At 51.5% G+C, this 15,925-nt stretch overlaps 1 protein-coding gene across 1 annotated transcript in view; it reads right to left on the bottom strand.

Moving 5' to 3' along the window:
• The window catches only part of CCNB1IP1 (cyclin B1 interacting protein 1), a 570,334-nt gene that overhangs the window by 103,168 nt on the left and 451,241 nt on the right, over window positions 1–15,925 (bottom strand). The gene's annotated exons all lie outside the window — the stretch shown is intronic.

Raw genomic sequence — 15,925 nt, 5'->3', positions numbered from 1 at the left:
ACTAACTATCAAAATGAAACTAAACTAACTAAACTAAAAGAAAAATCAAAAATGGCCACATACGACCCGGAGGGGAGGCACCCAGGAAGGGGGAGGTACAGGGTGCTGCTCAACACCCACATGCGATGATGTTGAGGAAAAAAAAAACCCATGGGCTCAACGCCTGCACAGCCCGACCTATGTGGGAGATAGATTGTCGTCCGAGTCTGTCTCTTCCTAGAACGGAGGACGTGGCACAGGAGCCTGACCACGCCTAGCCGCAGCTTGCCCCTCGTCGGCAGAAAGTCTGCCAGACGGGTGAGCCCGGTTCTGTGCGGCGATCACACGTAGGTCTGTATGCAGAACCTCCCGTGATACACGTGCTTCCTCTTGCAAGGTAGCATGTGTAACATGGAGTTCATCCTGCAAGGCCTGGCTGGACAGCTGTTGCACCTCCCGGCAAGCATGTAGCTCAGCCGAGATGGTACGCTCAAGCTGCGCAAACCTCTCCTCTGCCCGCTCCCTCTGGGACATCAGAAGGACACCCAGAGTGGATCTGAGGGAAGCATACTCTTGCCTCAGGGCCTCCATGTGTGCCTCTGCGAGAGCAGCAATTGCTTTACGCAGAGACGACATTTCAGCTTGGCGTGCCCTGTCTGAGGCCGCCATGCCCAGCCTGAGTGAGCGGGCCGTGGACCGTGCCGCCTGCTGCTGGAGAAGCACCTGCCTAGCAGGGGGGGAACACGGATAGGGCTACAAGCTCCATGCTCTCAGCGATGTTCTCCATTGCTGCCCCCTGCCATTCAGAATTGGCAGTCATGTCTTGCTCCCACTCAGTATACTGTAGTTGTGCGCGGCGACCGCGTTGCTGGGCTTGACCCCTGCGGGACCCAAGGACTGGGTGTCCTCGTTGTGTTAGCATCGTCCGCGGCTGCACGACTACATGCCCCCGTCGACATGATGGCCCAGACACATCAGTGACTGGTGTGGAAGGTGACCCTGCGTCCCGATCCACCACAGGTGGAGGTTCCAAGACTGTCTGACCCCTCAGTGCAGGTGTCGCGGACAGAGGAGTGTCCACATCAGAATCACTCACCCCTGACATATGGACCTGATGTTCATCAAACTTGACATGGACGTCAGAGTGGTCATCAGGGCTGGACTCATTGCCAGCCAGAGACAAGATGGACTGTAGCACATGTGGGTTTTCGTGACCTACCACCCCACGACCCCCACTTGTGCCGGGTTGCTGTAGTGATGACAACCCTGTGCCTGGCATGACAACACCATCCTCTGGCTCCATTGCGTCATCATCCGAAAAGTAGAGAGAAAAAAGGTCACTGCACATGTTAGAAACACATCAAGCAGACATGTCACACACAAAATAGAACCTGCCATGCATGCTGGGTCAACTTGAAATTGCTTCTGTGATTAGGCATGTCGAAGTGGGTCGATGCAGTGCAGCAAATATGTACGTTACTCACTATCTACATGTACAAGAACTTCATGATGTGTGTCAGAAAATGTGAAGGCAGTGCAAGGCCAACTTCAGGCATCACGTGCAATGTGCATTCAATGGGTAGCATGTCTACAAGTAAACCACCCCTCCCCCCAAGTGCAAATGCAGGGATGCCTAGCATGGTATCAAAAGGCTGAACATAGACCTGTGTATTGACAGATTGTGTTGACTAGCATCAACTGCATCATGTGAGTCAAGTGACAACACAGCAAATGATGATGGGACAGTAAGCAGGACACATGATGAAACCTTTGGAGTACACCCACGTGTGAAGAAGACACTACACCAGTTGGACAGAGTCATTGGCCATTAAACAGGCTGAGGCCTGTGACCGACACAGACCGTCACACTCTAAACATGTGTGTGACGCAGGACTGAGACACAGTGGAAATGGGAAGGCTGATGAAATGCCATGCAATGTAGGTCGCCCTGGACTCCTACCACAATGATCATCCAGTCAAGGACACATAGGGGCATGAGTGGAATACACATGGAGCATGAATGGGCACTGATATCCCTGCTGGGCATCTGACCTCTGCACAGTCCAAGTGAGACACCCTTCATCAAGTACAAAGGATGTACCACACAGCATATGTCTGGCAGATTGGCTGCTGGAAGTCAGCATGTACACAGGACGCATGAACAGGGAAGTACTCAACGGCAACATTTAAGCATACCAGTGTTAAGGTGGAATTGGGGTGCAGAGGGGGGGTGGAGGGGTAAGGGAGCATGCCTACATGGAGTACCCGCATGCAGGCACAGGACACATGCACGTCAGTCATGCTATGACATAGTCCCTGGGCTGAGAGGAAGGTCACCCCACGCTACATGCTGAAGGGCCAGTGAGCTGGAACATGGACTTGAGGGACATCCTGGTGACCAGCATGTGAGTAGGGTGCAATAGTGGTGATGCGGACAGTCCCCGTCCGCTCCACATATCCACCATTCAGCAGAGCAGACATGCATCAGGGAAGCATTGCATTACTTGCACATCAGAACCATGTACACGTGACATGTAGTGGCAGTCATGCACAACACATCACACGAGTGAAACACACATGTCCACAACAGACACGCAGCAACACTCACTGGACTGGGCATCAAAGTTCGGCATCTCTCCCACTCCTTCGACCGATTCAGATGGTATGAACTCCGCAACGAGCGACTCATGCGGAGTGAGGTCTTCCTCCTCAGGTGCAGGCCCACTGCCAGTCACCAGAGTCAAGTTGTAATTTGAGGCACGCTTAGCCTTAGCGCTGCGTTTGAGGTCATTCCAACGCTTTTTGCACTCTTGCGCCGTGCGCACCTCATGGCCGAATGCACTCACATGTTCCGCAACTTGCTTCCAGTGGGTATCACGATGGGCAGCCGTAGCCTGACAATTAGGACCCACTAGCATGTCACGGCTGTGGCCCAGCACGTACTCCATGAGGCACTCCAGTTCCTGGTTGAAGAAAGGCTTCTTCCTCGACGTGCTGGAGGTCGTGGCTGTGTGTGGGGTCCCAGTCTGTGCTGCAGGTGCAACCTTCCTCCTCTTGGATTGTGGCACAGGCCCTGGCTGGCAAATGCCGCCCTGATCACTATGGCCAGTAGCACCGGTGGATTGAGCCAAGGGAGTGGCAGGTGGAGGGTCGACCAAAGGCCTGACTTGCGTCAGTGGCAGCTGGGTGCCCTCTAATGGGCCCTGCGCAGCAACATCCGCTGTGACAGGGTCATTGACCGTGACTGTCCTGGTTGGCAGACTCACAACCGGGGTGTTGTTGGCTGCATCTGCCCTTGCACTTGCCAACACCCAGCTGGCTGGGGCAGCAGATGACATTACTGCCCCAGGAACACGTGTCTTGGTCAGGGCAGCCCTACGTGCAACTACAGTTTCCCTCCTGGCCTGTTGGAAATCTTCCAAGGGCTCTTCAAGTGCCAACGCAGCCTGCGCTGGCAGACCCTGAGCCTGGGTGGTGGTGTCCACAGCTACACCTGCAGCTACCACTACCCTTGAGCCCATGGCAGTCGTTGAAACAGACTGCCGGGTCACACGGGCGCCAGTGTCAGATGCAGAAGCTGCATCTCCCGGAACCACAGGGGATGGTGGCAAGACTGCACCGACACATGGGACAACATCGTTCTCAAGTGGCGCAACCCGGCACAGATGGAGTAGTGCCGTTACAGATGGAGGAGTGCCAATGGGAGGTGTACACCACAATTGTCCTGGGCAATTGGGGTGAAGAGGGTGGGATGCAAGATGTTAACAGCCCCCCTGCACCTGCAAGGCTGTATGTGACCCCAGTGATGTAGTGATGGGTCACGCAATGCTCAGGCACCCCAAAACTGCAGTAAAACCGTGCACGCAACCCTGCAGCCTACGTGCGTGGAATCAACCTCCCGCAGTACGCGGTGGCACCCAGTAACACGAAAAACACAACACACAGGCTACTATGACCTCGAAAATGGGTGCGATACACAGGGGCACCCGCAGTGGGAAAAATAGCGTGCACGACTCACCATCTGACTAGCATGATAATGAAAAATACGCATAGCCAATACCCCCGCCAAAAGAAGAGACACGTCCTCGATCCGCGGTGAAGTTGTAATGGCGCGCAAAACAACATGAAGTAGCAACACACGTCGGTCTCCACGAAAGGCACGTACAGCGAACTGCTGGCCCTGCTCACCTTTAACCCTTGCTCAGGGAAACGTCCGTGCGCGTCACGTCACATACGCCTGGGCCCATTCCTCGGATTACATGCATTCACACGCGGACGTGCAGTTTTTTCACGCGTACTGAACCACTATGCCCATGTCATGAGGGAAACACCCGCGCGCGTAACGTCACAGACGCGCTTACGTGCTAAGGCCCTTTCCTCTAATTACACGCAGACGTGCAAGATTTTCACGTGCCAAATCACTGTGTATCAAGCTGGCCACGCAACAACACACGGAAGACCACGCTCCTGCCCAGAAGGCCAAATTACTGCCCCCCAAAGCCCCGAGCACGCTCCCACCTGCCATCTGCTGCTGCCTGCCTGCCTGCTGCCCACATACCCTGGTATTTGGTGCCTGCACGTCAGCCAGGGTTCCAGTTGCAGTGTCCACCCCTGCTGGAACAGAAGACTCCCGACTGGGATACCATCGCTCCACAGCCCAGCCCCAGGACCCAGTTGCCCACCCACGCCTGCCTCGGGGGTCGCCATGTCGGGGCAAACACCATCTGAGACCACTGGCGACCCCCAGCCAGAGAGGCAGAGGGCCACCAGCTTCAGTGGAAAGGAAGTTGGTGTCCTGGGGAAGCATGTCCTGGGGCATTTTGATGCCCTCTTCGGAACATCACGCGCCAACAAGGAAGGACGGGAGAGCATCTTGGACGACGTAATGGTTGCCATCAACGCAGAGGGGGTGGCAACCCGCGACATCAAGCACGTCAAGAAGTGCTGGGAGGACTTCAGGTCCAGGACCCTCTACAAGGCCCGGCGCCTCGCAGAGGGGGGCCGGGTCAGTATGAGTGACATCCAGATGAGTGTCCTGGAACGCGTATACCCAGCGCTCCATGTCCAGATCCTTCGGAGGAAGACCTGTCTGGAGTTGAGCGGTGAGTGGCCAAGCATTGGTGTGTGAGACAGGGCATGTTGCAGTGTGCTGGTAGTCTGATACTTGCCTGTATGTGTGACATAGGCATGTATAGATGTGTGTGTGCAGAGACATCATGGTCATGCATGTGAGACCAGTAATGTGTGAACCACATGGTTGGTGCATGTGTTACAATGCAACATGGGGAGCTGTATGCCAAATGCACACATGAAAGCATGCCAGTCTCTGTTCTTGGACATGGAGGGGGTGTGAGGGATGGGTGCTGCTGTCATGTACACGTATGGTGCACATGTGTGTGTGTCTGAGAAGTGTGTGTGTGATTTTGAAACGCCATGGATGCATGACACATGTCCGTGATGATGTGTAGATTCACTCATGCAGTGCGGTCACCGGTGTATGCACTGTGTCTATCCACTGTGTCTGTGGTGTTGCATGACCCTCCGGTGATGTGTGTGCATGGGATCAGTGTGAGCCATGATGCATGTGAGTTTGAAGGCAACATTTTGGTTAATAGAGGCCCTTGTACATGGATTCTGATGTTGATTGCAGGCGCCGTGCCTGTTTCTGCATGTGTGTTGCGTGCATTCACCCATGTGTTGTGGAGGGACAGGATGGAAGTGACGTTTGACACTGCCACTCATGTGTTATTGCTTTCTGTCTAGGGGAATATTGTACTGTACCCTGATGCTTGTGTTCTATGTCTCCCTCTACGCAGCGTCAAGTGAAGAAGAGGGCGGAGACGGCGCTGTGGAGCCAAGCGGCGGGGATGCCTCCACCGGGCGGCGACGCAAGGACTTGCCATCATCCGGGAGCGAGGGGGCTGGTGCCGCGTCTGCCACTACGGCTGTGGCGGAAGGGCCGGGTGAGCCCCCACAGGGGCTTGCAATGGCGGAAGACGGTGCAGAGACATCCAGGTTGGTGGTCTCCACAGAGGAGGAGGAGCCCACTACTGAGCCGCACATGGGGCCTGGTGGGGGTAGTACCACTGGTGCAAGTAGTGCAGTCCAGGGCCAGGGTCAGGAGGCAACACATGTCACCGCGGAGGGGCCTGTGCATGTCGCTGTCCTTGACCCTGTGACTGCACCACCATGCACCAGCAGGGATGCCCCGTCCCAGGCCCGACCGCAGGTAGGGGAGAGTGCCATGTCATCTGCCTCTCCACTACCTGCGGACAAGGGGTCCCATGAATGTATGGGCTCCGTCCTGATTGGTGTCGCGTGCCGCACGCGTGTCATTCGTGATGACATGCGTTCTTCCTGGGCGGAGAACGCACGCCATCATGAACAGCAGCGTCGCGACATGGCACTGTTGGGAGGGGCCCTGGTCGGTGGGTTCCTACATGTGACGCGCACTCTGGCGGACCTCTCCTCCTCTGTGAAGACTATGCGCCAGTTGTTCTCTCTGCCATCTTCCAGCCCAGATTCCACCAGGGCCCCCTGTGGACCTGGCCTGACCAACACATCCAGCTTGGTGGAGATTTCATCCCCGCCACAGTTGGGAGTCAGCGGTCCAGCAGGGGTGGACACCACAACTGGAGACCAGCTGATAGAGGATGTGCAGGCATCATCGGACAGGGCACATGGACAGCAGCAGGAGCAGGCTCTAGGTGTGAGCAATGATGGCTCTGGGCCATCGACATCAGGGGGGCAGGCATCGGCCAGATGGCAGGAGGACCCTGGAATGGGTGTGTCTTCTGTGTGGCTGCAGTTGGGCCAGCGTATAGGTGCGGAGCGGCGGCGGGCGGATGAGGCGCGGCTCACCATGGTCAGGGTGGAGTTCTCCATGCGTCGGGCGTTGAGGCGGGCAGAGTGCCTCGAGGCGACTCACAGAGAGTTGGAACAGGCCATGAGTGCCTCCCTGCGAGACCTCGGGGCCAGGACAGAGGCCCGCCTCCAGCAAATAGAGATGGAGTTCGATGATGCCCTGGCCGACAACATCACTGAGTGAGCCGCAGGACTTGCCCGCCGCCATTGTAAATAGTTACGCCTTTGAAAACTACATGTTTTACACCAGAGAGACTGTCGGAAGCGGCTGAATTCTATTCTTCTGTTTCAGTGCGGCTTGACAGTGACGTGGAAGAAGGTGCGCTCCTCTAACGGGAGAGCCCGCTCAGAGACTCCTACTGCGTCTCGGTAACTCTGCTATTCTGGGCTGTGTACGAGCCTGCTCGGGGCTGGCCGGCCCGGAGCGGAGTGTGGAGTGTGAAGAGAGGAACTAGCCCAGAAGCGACGGGGCCGTGTGTGGTCCGTCGGTAGCGGTTTTCACCTGGTGGAGCATACCGCGAGTGCCTGCGAGTACCGGTGAGTACCTCGAGAGCCCCCGTGAGGCTGCGGGAGGGCAAGCCTGTACGCAGAGAACTGGGCTGCGGTTCAAGGCCTGAGGAAAGTAAGAGGTGAGGCGGGTGAAAACCGCAGTATAGGCAGTACTAGTCGGTCTTGGACTGAGCCTATAGAGTTTGCTCCTTGTCCGTAGAGCTTCTGGTTAACGCGCGGCCGGAGTTGCGGGAAAACGGACCGTCTGGACCTCCTGTGGACGGCAGGGAGGCGGTAGGGAAAAGGGCGAGTCTGCTCGTACAGTCACTGCGCATCATACGTGCGGGAGCTGTGGGAGTCTGTGGGGAGCGATCTCTCCTTTTATCGGACATGCGTAGTTGACTATTTTTGGCACGGACGACTATCGGTCTTAATAACTCTGCCGGCAAGTGCAGTGTGAATAGGTCTGTAATTCTCTTATTACTCTGACCTAAAATCCCCGCATCAACCCCCTGGAGACAATATGCCACCAAAAACACGCGGTGCCAAAACGTCTTATAATCTGAGGAAAGGCAAGACCAATAACCTAAATATGCCTGTTACCAATTTATCCGGGGGGAACAATCTGAAATCCCCAGTTAATACTAGAGGAACGATTCCTGCTTTATTTGAAAAAATTCCACTGGTACGCAGTAGTGAACATACTGAGGAGACACTGTCGACAGTACACAATGGAAGTCGTCCCCTGGATATGACAAATTTTGATGATATAGATAACAATTCTTTACTCGATTTGTGTTTCTCCATACAGAAATCAATGGCCCCCCCACGGACTGGTAGGGGGGGGAGTGATGAGACTGAGAACACCCAGAGAGCTGTAAGTTTTACAGTAGAAGCGCAGGTGTTAAAATCAATAAATGCCTCATCAGAGGCCCCCGGTAAGGGCCGACTATCTGAATCACCTAATTTATTGATTGATCTTGAAGAACCAGGGAAGCATAATGCAGATCGATTGAGTGAATTATCTCAATTGAACTCTGAAGCTATTGCAGATTTGCAGGCGTCAATGTCCTCACTGCAATTTGCGCTAAAAATCCTATTAAAACTCTGTGGGAAAATACATGTCAATACCGTCCTGCAGTTGAACCTACCTGGCCCGGGCACTGATTCTGTCTATGAAGAGGAGCCCGAAGAAATAAAGGAGCCGGAAATATCGGCTATTGCCACGAACATTGAGGGGGCTGAGTCTCCTATAAAAGAAGAAAATACCCACTTGACTAAAAAACAGCGCAGAATTGCGAGGAGAGCTGCACTAAGGAATGTTCCTGTGGAGGTGGCTTCACCTTCACCTAATACAGCAAAGCCGCAGCAAAAATCAGGAAAGGCAAAAAGAAGGGCCCTGAAAAGGAAGAAACTATTAATGAAGGGCCCGGGAACACTCACCAGTTGGATATTGCCAGAGAAACCCAAAGAAATATTGGTGGTGAGCAATACAAGTCAAGACTCTATTCTTATAGATAACCAAGATACTATGGATAATCAATTCTCCACTCCGCAAATGAATAGTGTTAATAGTACTTGTGAAAGCGTGAACCCTGAGAGGGAAGCCTCGGTGCCAGTGAGAGAAGAAAATTGCGAAGGAAATAAGATGTGTATTTTGAAGAACTTGAATCAGAAATTCAGTGGTAAATGGTTACCACGAATGGCTATGCTTGAAAAACTCCACCTGATCCCTCAATTAAGAGTCATCAGATCAGAGGACTTCTCTTTTGTGGAGCCTTTACACACTACTAACCCGAATGTGACGGCATTACACTGTACGGTCTTGGCCTCTGCTCAGTTGATCCGAAAACACAAAGACTATCTGATGCAAGTGGGGTTGGGTGTAGATGTTAACCCTCACGACATAGATCCATTGATTAATGATAAAATGAAACCTGCCAAAATTAATGGTGAAACCAACCCCCCGCCAATCGTTGGGAAACAAGTTCAAATGAGCGACATTCAGAACACTCTTAAATGGCTAGCAGAGGCGCTGCCCCTGGCTCTAAACAAACCCTGAACTTGTTCATTATTATCTTGGAACACCAGGGGTTTTAAACATTTTACGGCAACTAATGGGTCATTAACTTTTATCACAAATTATTCTTTTTTCATGTTGCAAGAAACCTGGCTGACTGTACCGATTGTAATAGATGGCTATAAGTTGTATCATACTCTTGCTAAAAAAGGGCAAATGGGAAGACCATATGGAGGATTGATGATCGGGATAGGGAAATCAATAATATCTAGAGAAATATTCACTGAATTGGGGGATAACATCAAAGCAGTGGAAGTGGTCATATCAATTAACGATAATTGGGCCAAGTTATTGTTGGTCAATCTTTACAATCCTTATGACGCCTCAGCCAGTGATCAAATTCAAGATAGGTTGCATGATATGCTGAGTGCGTGGAAAAATGAATGTAAAAGTAATCTCATCATTATTGCAGGTGACTTTAATTGCCTTATCAAAGGAGAAGGAGGCACGTCTAATAACAAGTCCCTTTACCCGTATTCCATTATGCAACATGACTGTAATGATAAAGATGGGGAGAAGTGGTTATGTTTTATGAGGAGCTGGGATCTGGAATGTCTAAACGGACGAACCATGAGTGATTGCCCGGGGCACTTCACTTGGGGAGCGGGTGTGACGTGTCGTACTCTTGACTACTGTTTTACTAGCGCTGAGGTAGCATCCTTAGTTAAAGACCTGAGAATAGTAGACAATGATTGGAGTGATCATAATGGTCTCAGTCTAACCCTGAATAGTGGTATTGAATCTCCCCCAACTACAGCGATAGGAAGCCTGCTTGTTAACCATGCTAGCTCACGAATAATATGGTCTGAGAAAAATATACTTAGAGCAAGTCAGGACTGTGGTGATTGGGATAATGACTATCATATCATGTTTACTAATCTGTCTATGGAGGACCTTGAAGGGTGGATCTATAACTTTACGGGCAAATATGTAACTAAAAAATCATCACTTGTTATTAGAGAACAGGGCTCGACTGAGACCTATGACAAAGTAATAAGAGATGCCAAACGCTTATTAAGAAGGGAGATACGTAGAATCAGGGCCAATACACAATCCCTTATTAGTCTACACACTAAGACTAAAAAGATTAAAAATCAGTACAGGTCATGGTTAAAACATTGGAAAAGATCAAAAAAATTGGCATGCTGGCAAAAGACTGTGAGAACTATTTGCTCAAGAAACTCCCGCAACATTTGGGCATTATTGGGGGAGGCAAGGGGAAGCAGGGAAACCCCTCAAATAAATCCGATTGACGCTGAGGAATGGGTCAATTTTCTTGAGAAACGTAATGGGACATTGGATGGTAGGGTGGAGGTTTCTGGTACAACCATACATATTCCTAAGCCCTTCCCGGTACATCTTGAAGAGCTTATAGACAAGATCTCTAAACTTAAAGCCTCTTGTGCACCAGGACCGAATGGCCTCTCTAATATATCCATGAAGAATAACCCGGTTTTCTGGGCCAATCTCCTAAAAATACTTTTTGAAAAGGTATTAATAGAGGGGAGAATTCCGGAAACCTGGCAAAAAGCAATTCTAGTACCGGTATTTAAAAGGGGTAACAGAACGGACCCAGGAAACTATCGTCTGCTTTCCATGTTAGATTGCTCGGGCAAATTATTTGCCTCTTTGCTTCTGCAGAGACTACAGACTTGGGCAGAAAAGATAGGACTCTTGGACCGCTTTCAAAGCGGATTCAGAATGGGATATTCTACTACTCATAACCTACTGATCATGAATAGTCTTAGAGACAAAGCCCTCTCACCTAATAACCCTCCGCTGTATGCTTTATACATTGATTTTAAGGCAGCATTTGACACTGTCAATATAGAGAAACTGTGGAGGAAGTTAAGGGGAATGGCATGCCCCGAAGGATTGCTTTACTACCTACAGCTCCTTCATCAAGATACCTCAGTACAGCTGAGGCTAGATGGTAGTGGGACTACAACCAGGGTGATAAAGCAATTCAGAGGAGTGAAACAGGGGTGTGTAACGGCACCCACCCTGTATAATCTATTTGTCTCTGATATTCCGGAACACTTACGTGAGGTGCATAATTGCCCCCCCAAAATAGGCACCCAGCACTGCTTAATCATGGCATATGCGGATGATGTGGTGATATTTGACCACACGTTCAGTGGAATTTCTCGCTCGGCTGAGAGGCTCTGGAAATATGCGGAAGAGAATGAACTTATAATAAATCATATGAAAACAAAACTGATTCTTTACAGTCATGGTAAGGTGAGCCGCCCGAGAATGATGATTAGAGGTTTGGAAATCCAATACACACATTCCTATAAATACCTAGGAGTGGAATTTGACTCCAGAGGAAATTTTCAATCCTGTCAAAATCGTGAAATAAAGGCGGCACAATTAACCGCTATGATTTGCCAGTTCTCTTACAAGCAGAGTGGTTACTCTATTTGGGCGGCTCGCCAACTTTACATCCAATGCTTGGTGCCAATGGTAACTTATGGACTGGAAGCTCTGACCCATCTTAATCTTGAATGGCTCCAGGTATTGGAGGGTAGGTTCTGGCGTAGGCTATTGGGTCTTCCACAGGGAATACCAATGGCGATATTAAGATTGGAATTGGGGCTACTCTCTCTAAAAGCTCTAGTCTTAAAGAAAAGAGCTGAACTCTATATTAAGATGCATACGAGCACTACCAATCCTCTCCTGTTGACAATGAAAGAAGAGATAATTGGGAACAAGCAGATTAAGTATGTAAGAGAAATGACATCACTATTTGAGAGGATTGAGTGGATCCCTAATTGGAGTGAGAATTTCGAACATTTGAAATATCAAATGGGAGAGCGATTAAAAATCTGGGACTGGCAAAATAACTTCAAACATCTTGAAAGCCTACATAGCTATGGGTTCATATCCCACACACTCTATACCTATAGAAAGGCACAAGGATATTTGAACCTATGCCCTTCAGACAATTTAAGACGTTTTTTATTATTGCTACGTATTAAACATCTACCAGTCCTAACTGTCCTTGGCCCTAAAAGGGCTATTCCCAAATTAGAGCGCTTCTGTAGGATATGTAAGAATAAAACCGCCCTCGAAACGGCAAGACATGTCCTCATGCTATGCCCCAGACTGAGTACCATCTATATGAAGCATTATAGCAAGTATGTGCATAATTTAGATCACATTAAGTCAAAAGATTTCTGGTATATGTGTGTTAATACCCTGAATGCAAGTTTACATCTGGCTCTTTATAGAGTATGGAATATGGTCAAGGTAAAACTTAAAGAACAATCCACCCCTGAAATAGCAAGAAAATAAGTCACTAGATTAAGTTATTCAACGGTGTATATGATGTTGACTTGGAGAAATTTGCAACTTTGAAACTGAATAAGAAAGTAATTGATTTTTTTATGTGTAAATTATGTTAAAAATTGTGTAATTAGTTTTTTATGTTGAATTATGTGTAAAGTTTTTGTTTATAAAACTATATCACATTAAAAATAAATAAATAGTTTATAGTGTTAGGTTTCCTTTTCTTTTTTTTTATTTTGGGGCTTTTGGACTATGCCCCACACTTTTGCATATAGTTTGTTTGTTAGGTAGGTTATTAGATAGGTTTCATTTATTTTGTTGGGCTCATGGACCCTTGAAAATTGGATTGCACATAGTTGGACTTTGGATTTATTTGGACATTTTAATTTCATTTCACCATGGATCAGTGGATTTACCTTTTTGCGTTTCATTTGGATTTGGTTTGGTGGACAGAGAGTTTTGTCCATTTTTCTTTTGGATTACTTGGGATTTCTTGAGGATTATTTTTTTTTTCATTTGGACATTTCATTTCATGTTTGCCATTATTTTATGCTTTAATTACTTTACATTGATTTTCATGTTAATACATTTTGATGTTTTACTTCAATGTGTGGGATTCGCTCATTCGGTTCATGCATGTCGACATGTGGGTTTACTCAATCAATGGCAACCAGTGTGTGTGTGTGACGGACATGTGTTGATGTTCATAGTTGACTTTTGGTTTGTGTCTTGTGATAGGCATGTCAGTGTGTGGTGGATGGGGAAATAATTTTGTCTCAAAAATGGGGTGGCATGCTGTGGTATTTTGGTGTAGAAGTGGGCCATGATTGTGCATCTTTATTTCATGTGGGGGGCATGAGTGGGGGCCTGCTGGCAGGTACCCCTCATTGCTGGGGGTTGGGGTGCAGGGGGACATGAGTGGGACATGAGTGGGGGCCTGCTGGCAGGTGCCCCTCACTGCTGTGGGGTGGGGGTGCTGGGGGACATAAGTGGGACATGAGTGGGGGCCTGCTGGCAGGTGCCCCTCACTGCTAGGGGGTGGGGGTGCTGGGGGACATGAGTGGGGGCCTGCTGGTAGGTGCCCCTCACTGCTGGGGGGTGGGGGTGCTGGGGGACATGCATGGGGGCCTGCTGGCAGGTGCCCCTCACTGCTGGAGGGTGGGGGTGCAGGGGGACATGAGTGGGACATGAGTGGGGGCCTGCTGGCAGGTGCCCCTCACTGCTGGGGGGTGGGGGTGCAAGGGGACATGAGTGGGACATGAGTGGGGGCCTGCTGGCAGGTGCCCCTCACTGCTGTGGGGTGGGGGTGCTGGGGGACATAAGTGGGACATGAGTGGGGGCCTGCTGGCAGGTGCCCCTCACTGCTAGGGGGTGGGGGTGCTGGGGGACATGAGTGGGGGCCTGCTGGTAGGTGCCCCTCACTGCTGGGGGGTGGGGGTGCTGGGGGACATGAGTGGGGGCCTGCTGGCAGGTGCCCCTCACTGCTGGAGGGTGGGGGTGCAGGGGGACATGAGTGGGACATGAGTGGGGGCCTGCTGGCAGGTGCCCCTCACTGCTGGGGGGTGGGGGTGCAAGGGGACATGAGTGGGACATGAGTGGGGGCCTGCTGGCAGGTGCCCCACACTGCTGGGGGGTGGGGGTGCTGGGGAACACAAGTGGGACATGAGTGGGGGCCTGCTGGCAGGTGCCCCTCACTGCTGTGGGGTGGGGGTCAGGGGGACATGAGTGGGACATGAGTGGGGGCCTGCTGGCAGGTGCCCCTCACTGCTGGTGGTTGGAGGTGCAGGGGGACATGAGTGGGACATGAGTGGGGGCCTGCTGGCAGGTGCCCCTCACTGCTGGGGAGAGGGGGTGCAGGGGGACATGAGTGGGGGCCTGCTGGCAGGTGCCCCTCACTGCTGGGGGTGGGGGTGCAGGGGGACATGAGTGGGGGCCTGCTGGCCCCTCACTGCTGGGAGGTGGGGTGCAGGGGGACATGAGTGGGACATAAGTGGGGGCCTGCTGGCAGGTGCCCCTCACTGCTGGGGGGTGGGGGTGCTGGGGGACATGGGTTGGTGATCATATTGCAACGTGACATGTGGCTTGGCTGGGGGGCATGCCCATGGTGGATGGGCTGCCTGCGGGACATGGCCAGGGGTGCAGGGTAGTCCCCTGTGTGTGGGCTGCCTGCAGGGGCCGTGGAGGGGGTAGAGGGGACACCTGGGAGGACCCACACTGCCAATTCATGTGTGGGATTCCCCGCACACCCCACTGGATGCACGTACCCCGCTCTGACAGCGAAATCGCGTGTGAAACTTCAATCGCACCCCCGAAATACACGTACCCTGCCCTGACAGCGAAATCGCGTGTGAAACTTCTGACAGCGAAATCACGTGTGAAACTTCCTGCGAACCCCAGTAATACACGTAACCTGCTCGCACAGGGCCAATCGCGTGTGAAACTTCCCGCAAACCTCAGTAATACACGTAACCCGCTCACACAGGGCCAATCGCGTGTGAAACTTCCCGCGAACCCCAGTAATGCACGTAACCCACTCGCACAGGGCCAATCTCGTGTGAAACCAATCGCGTGTGAAACTTCCCGCGAACCCCAGTAATACACGTAACACACTCGCACAGGGCCAATCACGTGTGAAACTTCCCGCGAACCCCAGTAATACACGTAACCCGCTCGCACATTGCCAATCGCGTGTGAAACTTCCCACGAACCCAGTAATACACGTAACCCGCTCACACAGGGCCAATCGCATGTGAAACTTCCCGCGAACACCAGTAATACACGTAACCCGCTCGCACAGGGCAAATCGCGTGTGAAACTTCCCGCGAACCCCAGTTATACACGTACCCCGCTCGCACAGGACCAATCGCGTGTGAAACTCCCCGCGCCGTGGTGTACATATATTCGGAGGGGTGCGCGGGGAGTTTTACAGGCGTTTTCGTGGTTGGGGGCCTGTGCACCATGTACGGGATTTGTGCGCTGTCCATGGCATACGGGGAGGGGTTGGGGGCGTAACTGGCGCTGCTGCAGGGTCGCTGCGCCACTCTGCGCCATGGCTGGTTTTGGATGTTGAAATCCATGAATACGCTGTGCGCGGAAATGGATTTTAGCGCACGCGGTTGGCGCATACTGTCACACGCGCACACTGTGCGCCAGCTGCGTGCAACACTTGTGCGCTGGATTCTATGAATTACCCTGTCAATTGCAAGAACAAGTTTGCTTCTT

The sequence above is a fragment of the Ambystoma mexicanum genome, chromosome 9 (assembly GCF_040938575.1).
Source record: "Ambystoma mexicanum isolate Mex_15411 chromosome 9, UKY_AmexF1_1, whole genome shotgun sequence".
NCBI classification, from domain to species: Eukaryota; Metazoa; Chordata; class Amphibia; order Caudata; family Ambystomatidae; genus Ambystoma; species Ambystoma mexicanum.
This window is presented reverse-complemented; position numbering and strand designations above follow the sequence as displayed.